The sequence below is a fragment of the Mustela nigripes genome, chromosome 4 (assembly GCF_022355385.1).
Source record: "Mustela nigripes isolate SB6536 chromosome 4, MUSNIG.SB6536, whole genome shotgun sequence".
Lineage (NCBI taxonomy): Eukaryota > Metazoa > Chordata > Mammalia > Carnivora > Mustelidae > Mustela > Mustela nigripes.
In genome coordinates, this window is record NC_081560.1 from 30,135,930 (window position 1) to 30,150,779 (window position 14,850).

General features: G+C 38.1%; 1 pseudogene; it reads left to right on the top strand.

Moving 5' to 3' along the window:
• The window catches only part of LOC132016271 (microtubule-associated protein RP/EB family member 1-like), a 145,418-nt pseudogene extending 131,953 nt beyond the window's left edge, over positions 1–13,465 (top strand).
• The last annotated feature ends 1,385 nt before the right edge of the window (positions 13,466–14,850 follow it).

Below are 14,850 nucleotides of genomic sequence, written 5' to 3' on the forward strand. Positions count from 1 at the left end.
AGGTCTAAGTGATAACATGATATAACGATAATAAAAGGCCATTATTAGAATTGAGTTTGTAAGTCTACATTTGGAAACTAAACATTACTGAGGTAATGCCCCTGCATCCTAATGTGCATACAAAATGATATTCAAAGATAATCCTAATATTAGACATGCTTTTACTTGTCCAAAAAACCCCACATCCTTATATTTGTAAGAACATGTATATTGCTGTTTGGTTCTAAAGTGATGGTCACATGAATATCTACCTAAAAGTCGGTTTAGTGTTATGGTTACATTTAATAGAAATCTGCACTTTGGCACTGTGGTTAAGGAATAGGGGTTCTGTATCTAGCAGCACCTATAGAGATAACTGTTGGTGGAAATACAAATGATGGGAAGCTCCAGATAGCTGTGCCCCACTTGAGAGTATAATAAAAAGAGGGTAAGGTGGACAGGTAAAGATGTATACCAAGGGGTATAAAATAGGAGTGCATGCTTGTGGCCACTCCAGGGTAATGAAAATAACAAAAATGGATCCTTAAACTAATGTCTCATTTTATGCAGAATTTTTTTTTCTAACTTTAAAAATTATCCTTTGAATTTAGAGAAATCTAAAACATTTTACAAATTAAGAAAACTAACAATTTAGTAGTGAATTTTGAAGTTAATATTTGCTAAGCTAAATGGATTGAGTTTTTCTTTTATGTTGACAGAATCGGCTTAAGATAAAACTGTAAATCTGAAAGGAACCTCCAGTAAGATAATTAGGTGAAGAAAGTAAATACCTTAATCAATATTTAAGGTACTTGTTTTGGACTCATTTTAGCCTTGGAAACAAGATAAACATTTAAAAAACAATTTTAGAGGTGCCTGGCTGGCTCAGTGAATAGAGCATGAGATTCTTCATCTCAGGGTTGGGAGTTCAAGTCCCACACTGGGCCTGGATCTTACTTAAGTGAAAATAAAACAAAACAAAACAAAATAAAAAACAGTTCTAGTAGGAGCTGGTAAACCAAACCTACTTACAAAAAAAAAAAATGAGAAAAAGTCATACAGATGCATCAGTGACCTATGTACAAATTAAGACAAAAATATTTATCTGGTATAATTATGATTCCAATTAAATATTATCAAAATTGCCACAAGATCAAGTATCAACAGAATATGAATAAACATCCAACAATTCCAATTCCAAAACAGCCAATTAAAACTGAGAAGATGTGGAAAACAACACTGATATCGCCCATGAATTCTATAGCTATTTCAAAATATTTCAAGATCCATAGGACTTAATGAACTAGTTTCAGGGGGCTTCTGAAATCGAAACAGCAATTCTCATCACTTCAAATAAGGTATCTAGGCACAAATTCGTTTTCATAAGTGTCTAGGAATATTTTTTCTTAAAACCTAATCATAATTATAGGAAACATCACTTCTGATTTCTGTTTAGTTTCACCACTATAGAAGATTTACTAAATTTTTACCAGCCAGAAAGAAATAATACATACTGGGAAGACAGATGATTTAAAACTACAGCTGAAATCTGATGTTAACATAAAATTATCATAAAACCTACTGACTCTAAATCAAGAAAACTGATTGGGGTGATACACCTTTTATGTTATTACATGTATACTTCTGATATTTGTGTACTGCATAAAGGTGATGTCTCAGGGCATGGCAGTGTCCAAGTGTAATGAAGAGTAAGGTCTTCCTGATGAGAAAAAAAAAAGAAAATACCCCCCCCTTTTTTTTTAAACAAAGCATACAGTGTTCTATGTAACCAGAAAAAAAAAAAAAAAAAGTGAAGAGTGAAGGTCACTCACTAGCCAGAAATTTATTGATACTTACCACTGGAAATTAATAAGAACACATGGGGCATTTATGCTGCTTCCAGTGGTCTTCTGATTTTGGGGGGGCTATCATGTGGCTTTAGAAAGTGAATTTGAACCTACACATGTATATGACTATGACTAATATTTGATTTGTCCGTTACTTGAAAAAACTGAGCTCATTCTTTATTTCTAAAATTGTAAAACTCTGTTCTCTGCGAGGCTCATGCCCACACTGGCTGTCATCTCCCTGCAGGGAGAGGCCTATTCAGCCCTGCCTGAAGGGATGAATAGAGTACCTTGGTTTGTCCTTCTGATGCATCAGTCACTATCACTCAGAAAGTGAGATATGAAAATGACAGAAAACATCACAATAGCAAATTGACATATACAGACATGTCACATTCTGTCTTACACTAAAGTTTTCCCTGTGAGATTAAATATTAATTTTTTGTAGATGGGAAATTGTCTGCAAAATAACAATGTCCTGAATTATCATTCCACGAACAGATACGGAGTTTATTCACAGTTTTAATTAATGTGGTCTGAGAGGTTCCGCAAAGTGAATAATAAAGGGCAAGGGTAGTAGGAGAACATCTGAGTTATTCGTAAAGTCGTCGTGTTCATCTCAGACAAAGAGTCCACAGAAGTGGATTTCTGAAGACAGAGATGGCTGAGCCTTTATGAAACACTGGACTGTCCCTAGACAGGAAAGATTCTGAGCCTTGTGACATCCTCATAATGATGCAGGTAGGCTGATTTAAAATCTACTACTACCAACCAAACTTTGACACACCTCAGAAAACACTGGGGAGGTGCTGAAAAGAAGAGGAAGGGAAAACTTTTAAGTTAATGCAGGTTGGAGGAGGGAAAAAAAAACAAACCACCCTAACCTGACATCCACCCTCAAGAAAATTTTACCATACCTATGTTCTCAGAATGGGTATAAATAATGATTTTTCTTAAAGTAGAGTACAAAATCCCATTGCACAACTACTAAAAATTACTATGAGCTAAATTACTTGGTATTTTGTGTGTTGCTAATTTAATAAGCACTTCAAGAGTAAAAATCTATCTTGGTAATGAATTGTATTAAATTAGTAGAGCTAAAGATCTAATCTATCCTTTTCTTAGTGATTCATGCTATCATTTTCTTGGGAAACTAAACATAGAAGATTATTGCTCAAAAATGGGTAAATGTTCAGACCCGAAAGGAAATTTAAATATATTTAATCGAAATTTCTAATTTTGCAAATGAGGTAATGATAGCCCATACAGATGATACTCAAGCTCAGTGGCATAGAACACACCATTAATATCAACTCTCCTACTCTTACCCGCCACTCTGTTCTGCTGTATCACACGCTGCCCATGCTTGTGTGAAGCGAAGAAAATGTCTGACACAATGTCATGTGACCTGGTAATACTGGAAATGAGAATTATGAGATGACAATCCCATATTTAATTTCATCTGAATATCTGATGCCTGATACCTTCAAGTTTTTCCAAAGCAGAAATGAATTCTTGATCAAATATGATATTTCTATTCTCATCCCAGTGATTTTGTTTACATGAAATGTTTGGGTGAAGAAGATAAAAGGGCCACCATTTCAAAACAGTACAGTAGGGAATTGTGGTGATAAATAGCTCTTCAAAGACATGATGACAGATGCCATTAAAAGCCACAGGCTGTTAAATCTAGAGACTCGCGTATGCTTTGTTCTTGATTTCTAAATATATCCCAGGTTGTTTTCAGAACTTAAAACACAGTCATGGGAGCCTGGTGATTAGAGAAACTATTTGAAGTTTCACAATCAGAACAGCTGGCCCAGAGATGACAGAAGATGATGCTGAGTTTTATGAAGCAAATGCAAAATAGTAAGTGGAGCATGTTTTGGCAACGAATGAGAGAAACCAGCAGAGACTTATTGCATGTGTCAGATGACATTTTAGGTTATATGTGTTTCCCAGACACAATGCTTTTCAAGTGGCCCTCTTACCTCTAAGTGAAAAAGCTGGATGATTATTTGAGAAATATAAAAAGGAATAGAGTTTTGATTTCAAAACAAGCATTAAACAAACATATGGCATGAGTGTTAAAAGAGCAGGTCACAAGTTCTAAGGGCATAAGACTGTTACCATCTCTCACCTAAACTACCATAATCATTCTCTAACTGGTCTCCCGGAATAAATCTTCCTCCCTTAAGAGTTTTATTGTTCGTGGACAATACAGAGGGGTCAGTTTTTGATTGAGGACATCTCATTATTCAACCCCAATCTCCCAAGGCCTTTCATCACATTTAGAATAAAATTCAAACCCACTTCTTTTGCCTAAATAGCCCTATGAGATTTGTCTCCTGACAAATCCTCTACCAGCCTGTTTCTGTCTGATACTTTGAATACAGTGGATCCCTTGCTGTTTATGAATATGCTAATTACCAATTAATTCCAAGATATTTGCTCTTGATGCTTCCTTCCTCTGGAATAGACTTCCCTCAGATACCCATATGCTTGGCTCTCAAATTTCATTCAAGTTTATGTTCAACTGTCATCTTTTTACAACCTTATCTGAAACAATTTCCATTGACTCTATCTCTTTATCCTACTTTATCTCCTTTATGGTATACAACATTACTTGTGCTTTGTTATGCATCTATGTCTTTTATTTACACACTGTCTTGTGGACTTGAATGTAAACTCCATTAAGTCAGATTCTCATCTGTCTTGTTTATCTTATATCCTCAGTGCCCCAAACAGTGCCTTGCACACAACAGCATTCAATAAATATCCCATGGAGTAAAAATGAATAAAGAAATTTTTACATTATATAATGTTGCCAAAGTATTCATATGGTTTTAAAGTAATTAGAGTAATTAAAGCTTAGCTTATCTAAATATACTGGGCTCATTAAGGGATGGGAGTGGGGCGATGTCCAGTCTTATCCCTCATGGACTATACTTATATTTATGACCCGGGATTTATCTCTTAACTTGGATGTGGCTCTTCTAAATTAATACTAATGTCTGTTATTAATGTCTTCTTTTGGACTATTAATTGATTTTCTTGGTATCTATTTTAAACTATATTCATTTCCCAGTGTTTGTTGTGGAAAATGACAGATTTCCAGTTGGATCTCAAACATCATCTGATTCAACAAGGAAAATAGACACCACACCAGTCTTCCTTTTCCCCACAGCTTTCCCCTAACTTTTGTCCAAAATACATACCACACCAGCCCTGTGCCCTGATTTAGATGAAATTGTCAACTCTGACTGGTAGAGCAGAACAACCCCCAACTGGATCACATCCCTGATTAGATCAGAAACAGGGCTATACCCTCCTAAGATACACTCTAAAAAAGGAGGAAATTATATTACTGTCATAATACTTGGTTTATTTAAAGTGACAACATCTATTACCACTTGGCACTTAAAATATTTCTTATTCTCTTAAGCCAATTTATACGCTATTTCAAATTCATTGCATATTCTAAGCAACATAATACTCAAATCGAAGCTGATGAAGTCTATATGACACTTCTTTAAAAAGGAAGTCTGCTGCTAGCATCCTGACAGAGGTGGTTCCTACAGCTGCAGGAGGAAGGTTAGCCTGAGGCATGTGAAATAGACAAGTACCTCTCTCTAGGCATTTATGTTATAATATCTTGACTAGAGGTCATATTTTAATTTTCATTGTTTCTTTTTTTTTTAAGATTTTATTTATTTATTTGACAGAGAGAAATCACAAGTAGATGGATATGCAGGCAGAGAGAGAGAGAGAGAGGGAAGCAGGCTCCCTGCCAAGCAGAGAGCCCGATGTGGGACTCGATCCCAGGACCCTGAGATCATGACCTGAGCCGAAGGCAGCGGCTTAACCCACTGAGCCCCAGGCGCCCCTTCATTGTGTTTCTTGAAGGAAAGTAGAAGGGCATGCTCAGTCTAATTTAGTGTGTTTCTATCTTATTTAGAAGTTAAGATATTTCTAAAGCTTAGGTTTGCCAAAAAGGCTGAATACAACTGAAAACCTTGAAGTTTTATCTCTGGTTCAATATCATCAATGTCCTCACTACTCTCTCTTCCTGATGAAGCACTGGCATGCTCTCTCAAAGATGAAAAATTATTATGCAGGTCTGTCAGTTAGGAGGCTTGGCATTAATGCCAAATACCATTTTCTATGTTTGTATCTTTCTTTGTGGTATATTAACTGGGTTTATTTTGACTGTCCTTCCAGGTACACATTCACTCTCCTCCAACTCTGCTTTTTGCCCTGGGAGACTGACCCATATGGATTTCACTAGAACGATCCTTTGTGCTAGAGTTAAGGGCAGAAAATAAAGAATACTGCTAGAAGCATGAAAAGAGGTTAGGAGAATAAGGTCAATCCTGGTTCTCTTCTATGCTGTCTTCTTTCTCTGTGTATGTCTCATGACATCTCTCTCTCTCTCTCTCTCTGGATTATTCTACAAATCCCTCTGCTCACCACTTGGGCTTCTGTATGTTATTGGTAGACTATTGCTAACACTAGGACAGTCCATTACTTCCTGCATTTTCTTTATTTGACTTCCTGCCCACACCCTGGCACAATAGTATATTTATTTACTTCTCCACCAATTTCTCAATTTGAGGGTCATGTTAGAAATCGGAATGGTATCACCATTCAAGCTTAGTCCTGGGGAAAAATAAAATGCAAGTCCAAAGAGATTAAAATACTATTAAAGTGCTTTGACAAATCTTAGCCAGTTTAATTTTTAATCATCTTTAAGATTCTATTGCCTTGCTTATTTCAAGCAAAGGAAAGTGATCTTAAAAGTAGTAACTTTAAGATATACACTGCCTTTTCCCCTCTCTTCTTTAGGACACTGAGTTTGAGATGATTACTATGTGACTTATTTGATAAAAGAAAATCAGAATACTCAAGATGCATGGATTAGTCATGGAAATGACAAAGATTGTGGTTTTAAAAAAACTTTTGAAAATTATTAATTATTTTTATTAATATATAATGTATTATTTGCCGGAGGGGTACAGGTTTGTGAATCGTCACACTCACACACTTCACATCACTCACCATATCACATACCCTCTCCAATGTCCATAACCCAACCACCCTCTCCATATCCCCTTCCCCCCAGTAACCCTATTTGTTTTATGAGATTTAGAGTCTCTTACGGTTTTTCTCCCTCTTGATCGCATCTTGTTTCCTTTTTCCTTTCCTTACCCCCCAAACCTGCCACTCCGCCTCTCAAATTCCTCATACCAGGGATATCATATGATAATTGTCTTTCTCTAATTGACTTACTTTGCTCAGCATAATACCCCCTGGTCCAATCCACATCTTTGCAAATGGCAAGATTTCACTTCTTTTGATGGCTGCATAGTATTCCATTGTATATATATACCACTTCTTCTTTATCCAGTCATCTGTGATGGACATCTGGTCCTTCCATTGTTTGGCTTTTGTGGACATTGCCACTATAAACATTCAGGTGTATGTGCCCCTTCAGATCACTACATTTGTATTTTTAGGGTAAATACCCAGTAGTGCAATTGATGGGTCATAGGGTAGCTCTGTTTTCAACTTCTTGAGGAACCTCCATGCTGTTCTCCAGAGTGGCTGCACCAGATTGCATTCCCATCAACAGTGTAGGAGTCCTCTCCAACATCGGTCATTTTCTGACTTGTTAATATTAGCCATTCTGACTGGTGTGAGGTAGTATCTCACTGTGGTTTTGATTTTTAATTCCCTGATGCCTAGTGATGTTGAGCACTTTTCCACCTGTCTGTTGGCCATCTGGATGTCTTCTTTGCAGAAATGTCTGTTCATGTCTTTTGCCCATTTCTTGATTGGATTATTTGTTCTTTGGGTTTTGAGTTTGATAAGTTCTTTATAGATTTTGGATAGTAGCCCTTTATCTGATATGTCATTTGCAAATGTCTTATCCCATTCTTTCAGTTGTAATTTGGTTTTGTTGACTGCTTCCTTTGCTGTGCAAAAGCTTTTGATCTTGATGAAGTCCCACTAGTTTATTTTGCTCTTGCTTCCCTTGCCTTTGGTGAAGTTTCTAGGAAGAAGTTGCTGCAATTGAGGTCCAATCTGCTTCAGTGTGTCATTTAAAGCCTTTACTTCCTTGTTGATCTTTTGCTTCAGTGATCGGTCCATTTCAGTGAGGGGAGTGTTAAGGTCCCCTACTCTTACCGTTGATGTGTTTCTTTAATTTTGTTATTAATTGGCTTATATAATGGCTGCTCATATGTTAGGGACATAGATATTTAAAATTGTTAGATCTTCTTGTTGGGTAGACCTTTTAAGAATGATAGAGTATCCTTCCTCATCTCTTATTACAGTCTTTGGCTGAAAATCCAATTTATCTGATATAAGGATTGCCACCCCAGCTTTCTTTGGATATCCATTATCATGGTAAATTGTTTTCTACCCTGTCACTTTAAATCTGGAGGTGTCTTTGGGTCTAAAGTGAGTTTCTTGTAGACAGCATATTGATGGATCTTGTTTTTGTTTTTTGTTTTTTTGTTTTTTTATCCATTCTGATACCCTGTGTCTTTTGATTGGGTCATTTAGCCCATTTACATTCAGGGTAACTACTGAAAGATACAATTTAGTGCCATTGTATTGCCCATAAAGTGACTGTTGCTGTATAATGCCTCTGTTCCTTTCTTGTCTACTACTTTCAGGCTCTCTCTATGCTTTGAGGACCCCTTTCAGTATTTCCTGTAGGGCTGCTTTGCTGTTTGCAAATTCTTTTAGTTTTTGTTTGTCCTGGAAGCTTTTTATGTCTCCTTCTATCTTCAGTGAAAGCCTACCTGGATATAGTATTCTTGGCTGCATATTTTTCTCATTTAGTATCATGCCAGTCCTTTCTGGTCTGCCAGGTCTCTGTGGATAGGTCTGCTGCCAATCTAACATTTCTTGTCCTGAGCTGCTTTCAGGATTTTCTCTTTGTCACTGAGACTTGGAGGGTTTGCTATTAGAAGACAGGGTGTGGACCTATTTTTACTTATTTTGAGGCAGGTTCTCTGTGCCTCCTGGATTTTGATGCTTGTTCCCTTCACCAAATTAGGGAAATTCTCTACTTTGATTTGCTCCAATATGCCTTCTGCCCCTTTCTTTCTTCTCCAGGGATCCCAGATATTCTAATATTGTTTCATCTTTTGGTATCACTTATCTCTCAGATTCTCCCCTTGTGGTCCGGTAGTTGTTTGTTTCTCTTTTGCCCAGCTTCTTTATTCTCTGTCATTTGGTCTTTTATATCACTAATTTTCTCTTCTGCCTCATTTATCCTAGTAGTAAGAGACTCCATTTTTGGTTGCATCTCATGATTAGATTTTAGTTCTTTTATTTCTCCAGAAAGTGTTTCTCTAATATCTTCCATGCCTTTTTCAAGCCCAAGTAGCACCTTGAGAATTGTCATTTTGAACTCTAGTTCTGACATATTACCAATGTCTGTATGGATAAGGTCCATTGCCATCAGTACTGCCTCTTATTCTTTCTTTTGTGGTGAGTTTTTCTGCCTTGACATTTTATTCAGAGAAAAATATATGAATGAAAGAATAAAATACTAAAAGTGTGGCAAAGACCCCAGAAAAATGTACACTAACCAAATCGAAGAGATACAAAACCAGGGGGAGAAGAAATTGGGATAAAAGAAATAAAAGAAAATAAAAGGAAATAAAAATAAAAGTAAAAGAAATAAAAATTAAAAAAAAACAAAAATATAAAATCATACACACACACACACACACACACACATATTAACTAATGAATAGAACAGAGCCACCTACTTGATTTTGGGTGTATTTTGGTGTCTTAGAAGAAACTACCTCCCCAAATTTTAAAGAATGAAAAACTAATATATATATATATTTATATATACAAAAATAAAGGTAAACATGATGAAGGGATAAAATATGACTGTAAAGATGAAAATTTTTAAAAATCCTAAAAAAAGAATTGATAAGATAAGCTGGTTGGAAAAATTAAAAAAAAAAAAAGAGGAGTGAATGTGCTCAGCCTGGAGACTAGAACAAAGCCATGTGCTAGATTAGGGTATATTTTGATCTATTATAAGAAATTGTGTCCCAAAATTTTTAAGACAAAAAACAACCTATATGTATACAAAAAATAAGGTTAAATTACAATGAAGGGAAGAAATAGGACTATAACAATGAAGGTTTAAAAGATTGTTTTTTTTTTTTTAGAAAGGTATTGTTAAGATAAACTAGTTAACAAATGTTAAAAGAGGAAAGAGGAAAAGTTAAAAAAATAGAATAAGGAAAAAAAATTAACTTTGCAAGACTAAAGGATCATGGGGGAAGATGCCATGAATTCTATGCATCACCTTCCCCTTACTCTGGAGTTCTGCTCCTCTCCTTGATCGGTGAGCTTGGTCTTGGCTGGATGGTCTTCCTGATCTTCTGAAGGAGGGGCCTGTTGCAGTGATTCTCAAATGTCTTTGCCTGAAGCAGAACTTCACCACTCTTGCCAGGGACCGGGCTAAGTAATCTGCTCAGGTTGGCTCTCAAAGCTTTTGTTCCCTGAACGCTTTCCACACCACTTTGGAGGATGGGAATGAAAATGGCGGCCTCCCACTCTCTTGCCCAGAGGAGCTGAGAGCTTGGGGCCCCACTCCTCAGTGCACCCCGGAGACAAGCAATCACTCCTGTCTCCCTCTTCTCTGGCCACACTCTGAGTTCACCTGGCCTGTGACTGAGCATTTCTATCTCTGGCACTCAGCCCCATCTGGGGTCTCCAAATCCAGCAGATTCCTGCCGTGCTTCTCCTCCAAGAGCAGGAAGGTGAGTCTCCCCAGATCTGCCACTTGTGGGGTCCCTGCTCAAAGAGCAGTAGTCCACCTGTGCCTTGGATCATGGTTTAGGCAACCCCAATCTGAAAGCTCACTCTTTGGATCTGTCTTTATAGTTAGCTTCCCTACTCTGATACCTGGCAGATCTGTCACACTCAGACACCCCCAATCTTTCTGTGACCCCGTGGGACCTGAGGCCACACTGTCCCCGTGAGGGTTCCACCCCTGCTTAGCCTCTGGAGTGATGCCCCTCAGTGGAGCAGACTTCTAAAAGTTCTGATTTTTTTCTCCACTGCTTGCCGCTTGCCAGGAGCTGACACCTCCCCCCACAGTCTATCTTCCCATCACTTTGGATTCACTTCTCTGCAAGTCCTATCTTCCAGAAAGTAGTCGATTTTCTGTTTCTAGAATTGCTCCTCTTCTTCTCTTCTATCTCCTGCTGAGTTTGTAGGTGTTCAGAAAGGTTTAATACCTATCTAGCTGAACTCCTGGGATCTGATGTCATTTCAGTCTGCTACTCCTCCACCATCTTGCCTCTCATTCTTGTTTTAAAATACTTTTTAAAAAATTTTTATTTTTAAGTAATCTCTATACCCAATGTGGGACTTGAACCCACAGCCTTGAGATTAAGAACCATATGCTCCACCTAACTGAGCCAGCTAGGAGCCCTTAAAAATATTTTTCTTCACTGATTCACATAATATAAATTCTGCTCACCTATGAAAAACACATGTATTTTTCAAAAAAAATTATATTTAGGAAAATTTTATTTTTAATTTTTCTTGATTTATAAACTTTAATTATTTTAGAGGTGGGAAATGGGAGAAGGAGAAAGATTATCTTAGGCTCCTTGCCTGACTCAGGGCTCTGCCTTGTGACCTTGAGATCATGACCTGAGCTGAAATCAAGAGTCAGACGCTTAACTGTTTCAGTCACTGAGGTGTCCTGATACATTTTGATTTTATGTTTTTATTCTTAATTTCTAGATTTATTTCATTTTAGTCACAGAATATGAATGGCTGATATCTTATTTTTGGGAACTCTATGAGGTTACATTTGTTATTTAAAATAGGATCAATTGTGGCTTATTTTCTATGGAGGCAGAACACGCACACTTACAGTTTATAAAATGTGAAATATTTAAAAGGGGCTTACCAAAGAACACCTCACTTCCTCTCTGAGTTTTGAACTAATTGAGAATGAAAACAGACAAATAGTAGAGGGAGCAAAAGTACTAACTTAATTAATAGTAGAGGCTAGATTGGAAGACATATGCTACTATAAACACAATAATTTATGAGCTAATTCATTTCCTGTAATACAGATTATAGGATAGCACAGTGGAGTTTTAGTTTGCTTGACAGATAAACTCACATATGTCCCTGTCTCTCATAGGCATAAGTGAATACTGGAAGTCCTAAATTGGTATGGGGGATAAAAAAATAATACATTTTATTTAGCTTTTTGACATTTAAGAGTGCTTTGAAACTCAAACCTATATTTAAAAACTCAGATAAAATCTTAAATTTGGCAGATCACCCTTTTTCCCTGAAGTGTATCTATCTAGCTACTGCCAATTTATGTATCTATCCTTTTTATTCACTTTTAAAATAAGATTTTATTTATTAATTTTACAGACAGAGAGAGAGTGCACAGGCAGGGGGAGCAGCAGGCGGGGGAGGGGGGTGAACAGGCTCCCCACTGAGCCAAGAGCCTTATGTGGGGCCGGATCCCAGGACTCTAGGATCATGACCTGAGCCGAAGACACATGAATAGAGAATCAAAAAGTTTTAAATCTCTATGTGTGCTTTTCCATAATGTATTGTTTCCCATTTTGTTCAACTCTATTTGGCTTACACAGAATTAGACTGAGGGGAAACATCCAGGCCTCTTTTTCATCAGGCCCAGTGGTTTGAACGAGAAGACAACAGAACTGAACCGAAGCCAGGCACAGTCAATAGACGCAGCTCTGCCAAGAGTGGAAGACGGCAGTGAACATACATTCAGTGTCACTTACAGGTGATAGCTTAAGTAGACATGATGTGCTAGCCTGGACCAATGAGTCCCTGCAATCAAATATGACAAAAATGGAACAGTCATGCTCAGGGGCTGCCGGGTATCAGCTTATGGACAGGTGCTTCCCCCCGCTCCTCTAGAAAGTGAACCTCCAGGCTAAGCTGGAACCTCCAGGCTAAGCTGGAACACAAATACATCCAGAAACTCAAAATAGGACATGCGGGTTTTAAGAGTGGGAGTTGACAAAATAACTTCTGTGGACAAATTACTAAATAGGAACATTTCAAGACAATTTTGAATTTGTTCACTGGTTCAAAATGTTTTTTGATGCAAACTATGATGGAAAAGTATGACCCTGCAGCTTACAGACTTGGTCAAGGAACTGCAGGGGCTCCCTCCCTTGTAGCTCTAGCTCTGAATAAACCCAAGAAACCTCTCAGCTCTAGTAGTGAGCTCCCCAGAAGCCCTCACTGTAACACAGAGAACCATGGTAACCCTGGAGGCCAGCCTGGGTGTGGTGTGAAAGAATCCTGGTGTGAGCAACAGAGATGATGGAGCAGCTGAGTCGATACAGCAGGTCAACATATCAAAACTTACTGTCTAAGACTCAGAGACAGAGAGACGTTTCTACTTTGGAAAGCTAAGGAACATGGAATTGATTTGCCAAGAGAGCGAGAGGGAAAACAACCTTGTATTGCAGAGCTGTGTGGACATTCTCTATGGCACAGATGAAGGCTTTGTGTTACCTGCCAAAGGGGGGCCGCAGGAGGGGCAAGAAGATATTCCCAGGCTGGACCAGCAGAGCAACATCTGAATTCCTCACTTCAAATCATGTGCTTACCAGTAAAATACTCCCTTCTTTATTCCCATAGGGCTTGCTGGTTTCTTTATGTAATCAAAAAGTGCCTCTTCTTAAAGTGCACTTTGCAAAAGCATTACTCCTTTTCTGAGGAGTTTGGGTTAGGAGCTTTGTAGCGAAGCACTATTAACATCTAACTGGGTCACCCAGGGAACAAAGAGGCAGACCATGGGGCTCACCGTGTGGACTCTGGTGACACTCATTGCTGGAGAAGGTGTTTCTATGCAACACACTGAGGTGGAGTCCTCAGTAGAGAAATGTAAGAACTCATTTGAATTTTAAGCTCATGTGAAATCCTGGCAGAGAATGTTTTAATAAATAAATGCCTGAAGAGTGCTTAACATATGCTTCCATATTTCAAAATATAAAATGTAACATGACAAGAGATTTTACATGTCTGACATGGTGTCTGTGAAGGAAGGGCCAGACCTCTGGACCTTTGGAATCTGGTGTTCACCGGCCTTGCAGGACTGCTTGAATCTGCAAAGGCCTAGACCTTGGCCCAAAAGGAAAGTTCAAAAAGTTGCACTGTCAAGCCATTTGGCTTTATAGCCAAATGATATCCCCACTCTACAAAGCAAGAGGCATTGTAGTCTGGATAAACAGAAGGTGTGTTTCGGGCCTGAGGTGTTTGAGTTGAAGAGCTGGAAATTCACTGACTACTTCTCTGCTGATTTTCCAGTTATTCCTGACATTTCTATGTATTATGGTTTGTTTGTTTGTTTGTTTGTTTGTTTTAGGAAATGAGGTGTGCCCAGGATTTAAATCATCTCTGGGATTTGAATGAGAGTTGGTGTCCCATTTTACTGTCTTCTAAGCTTACATTGAACATGTTTCTCTTCTCTGCTCCCCCTGCCCACTGGGGACTTCTCTTTGGCTCCTTAAAGTTTTCTGCTTAGAGTTTAAGTTCAGCAGGTGGGTGGTCATGTTGCAAGTTCTCTGTGGACCCCCGGCAAAGGGTGGGACCAGTGAAGGCTCTTCTTACCTTGGAATCTGCAAGGCTGGGTGTTCTTTGTACCTGCTGTCCACAGCCCCGCACTGTTATCGAAATACTTTGTCAGCGCACTCACCTCTTTGGAGATAAAACTCATTACTGTGTTTGCTAAATGTTAGTTCTTTTTTATACAGTACCATGCCTGAATTATTAATCTATAACATATTTCATTCCTTAATGCTTCCTCATCGTCTTTCGATCTCATCACCCCTAGTCTATTCAGTTCCTTTGTTTGGCAGGATTCTGCAAAATGTGCATCACCCACTACTAGCAAGACTGCTCACCCCCTGATGTTTTGATTTGTTTCTAGTGGTAGTTTGCCTTCAATGTATGTAGAAAGCAGACA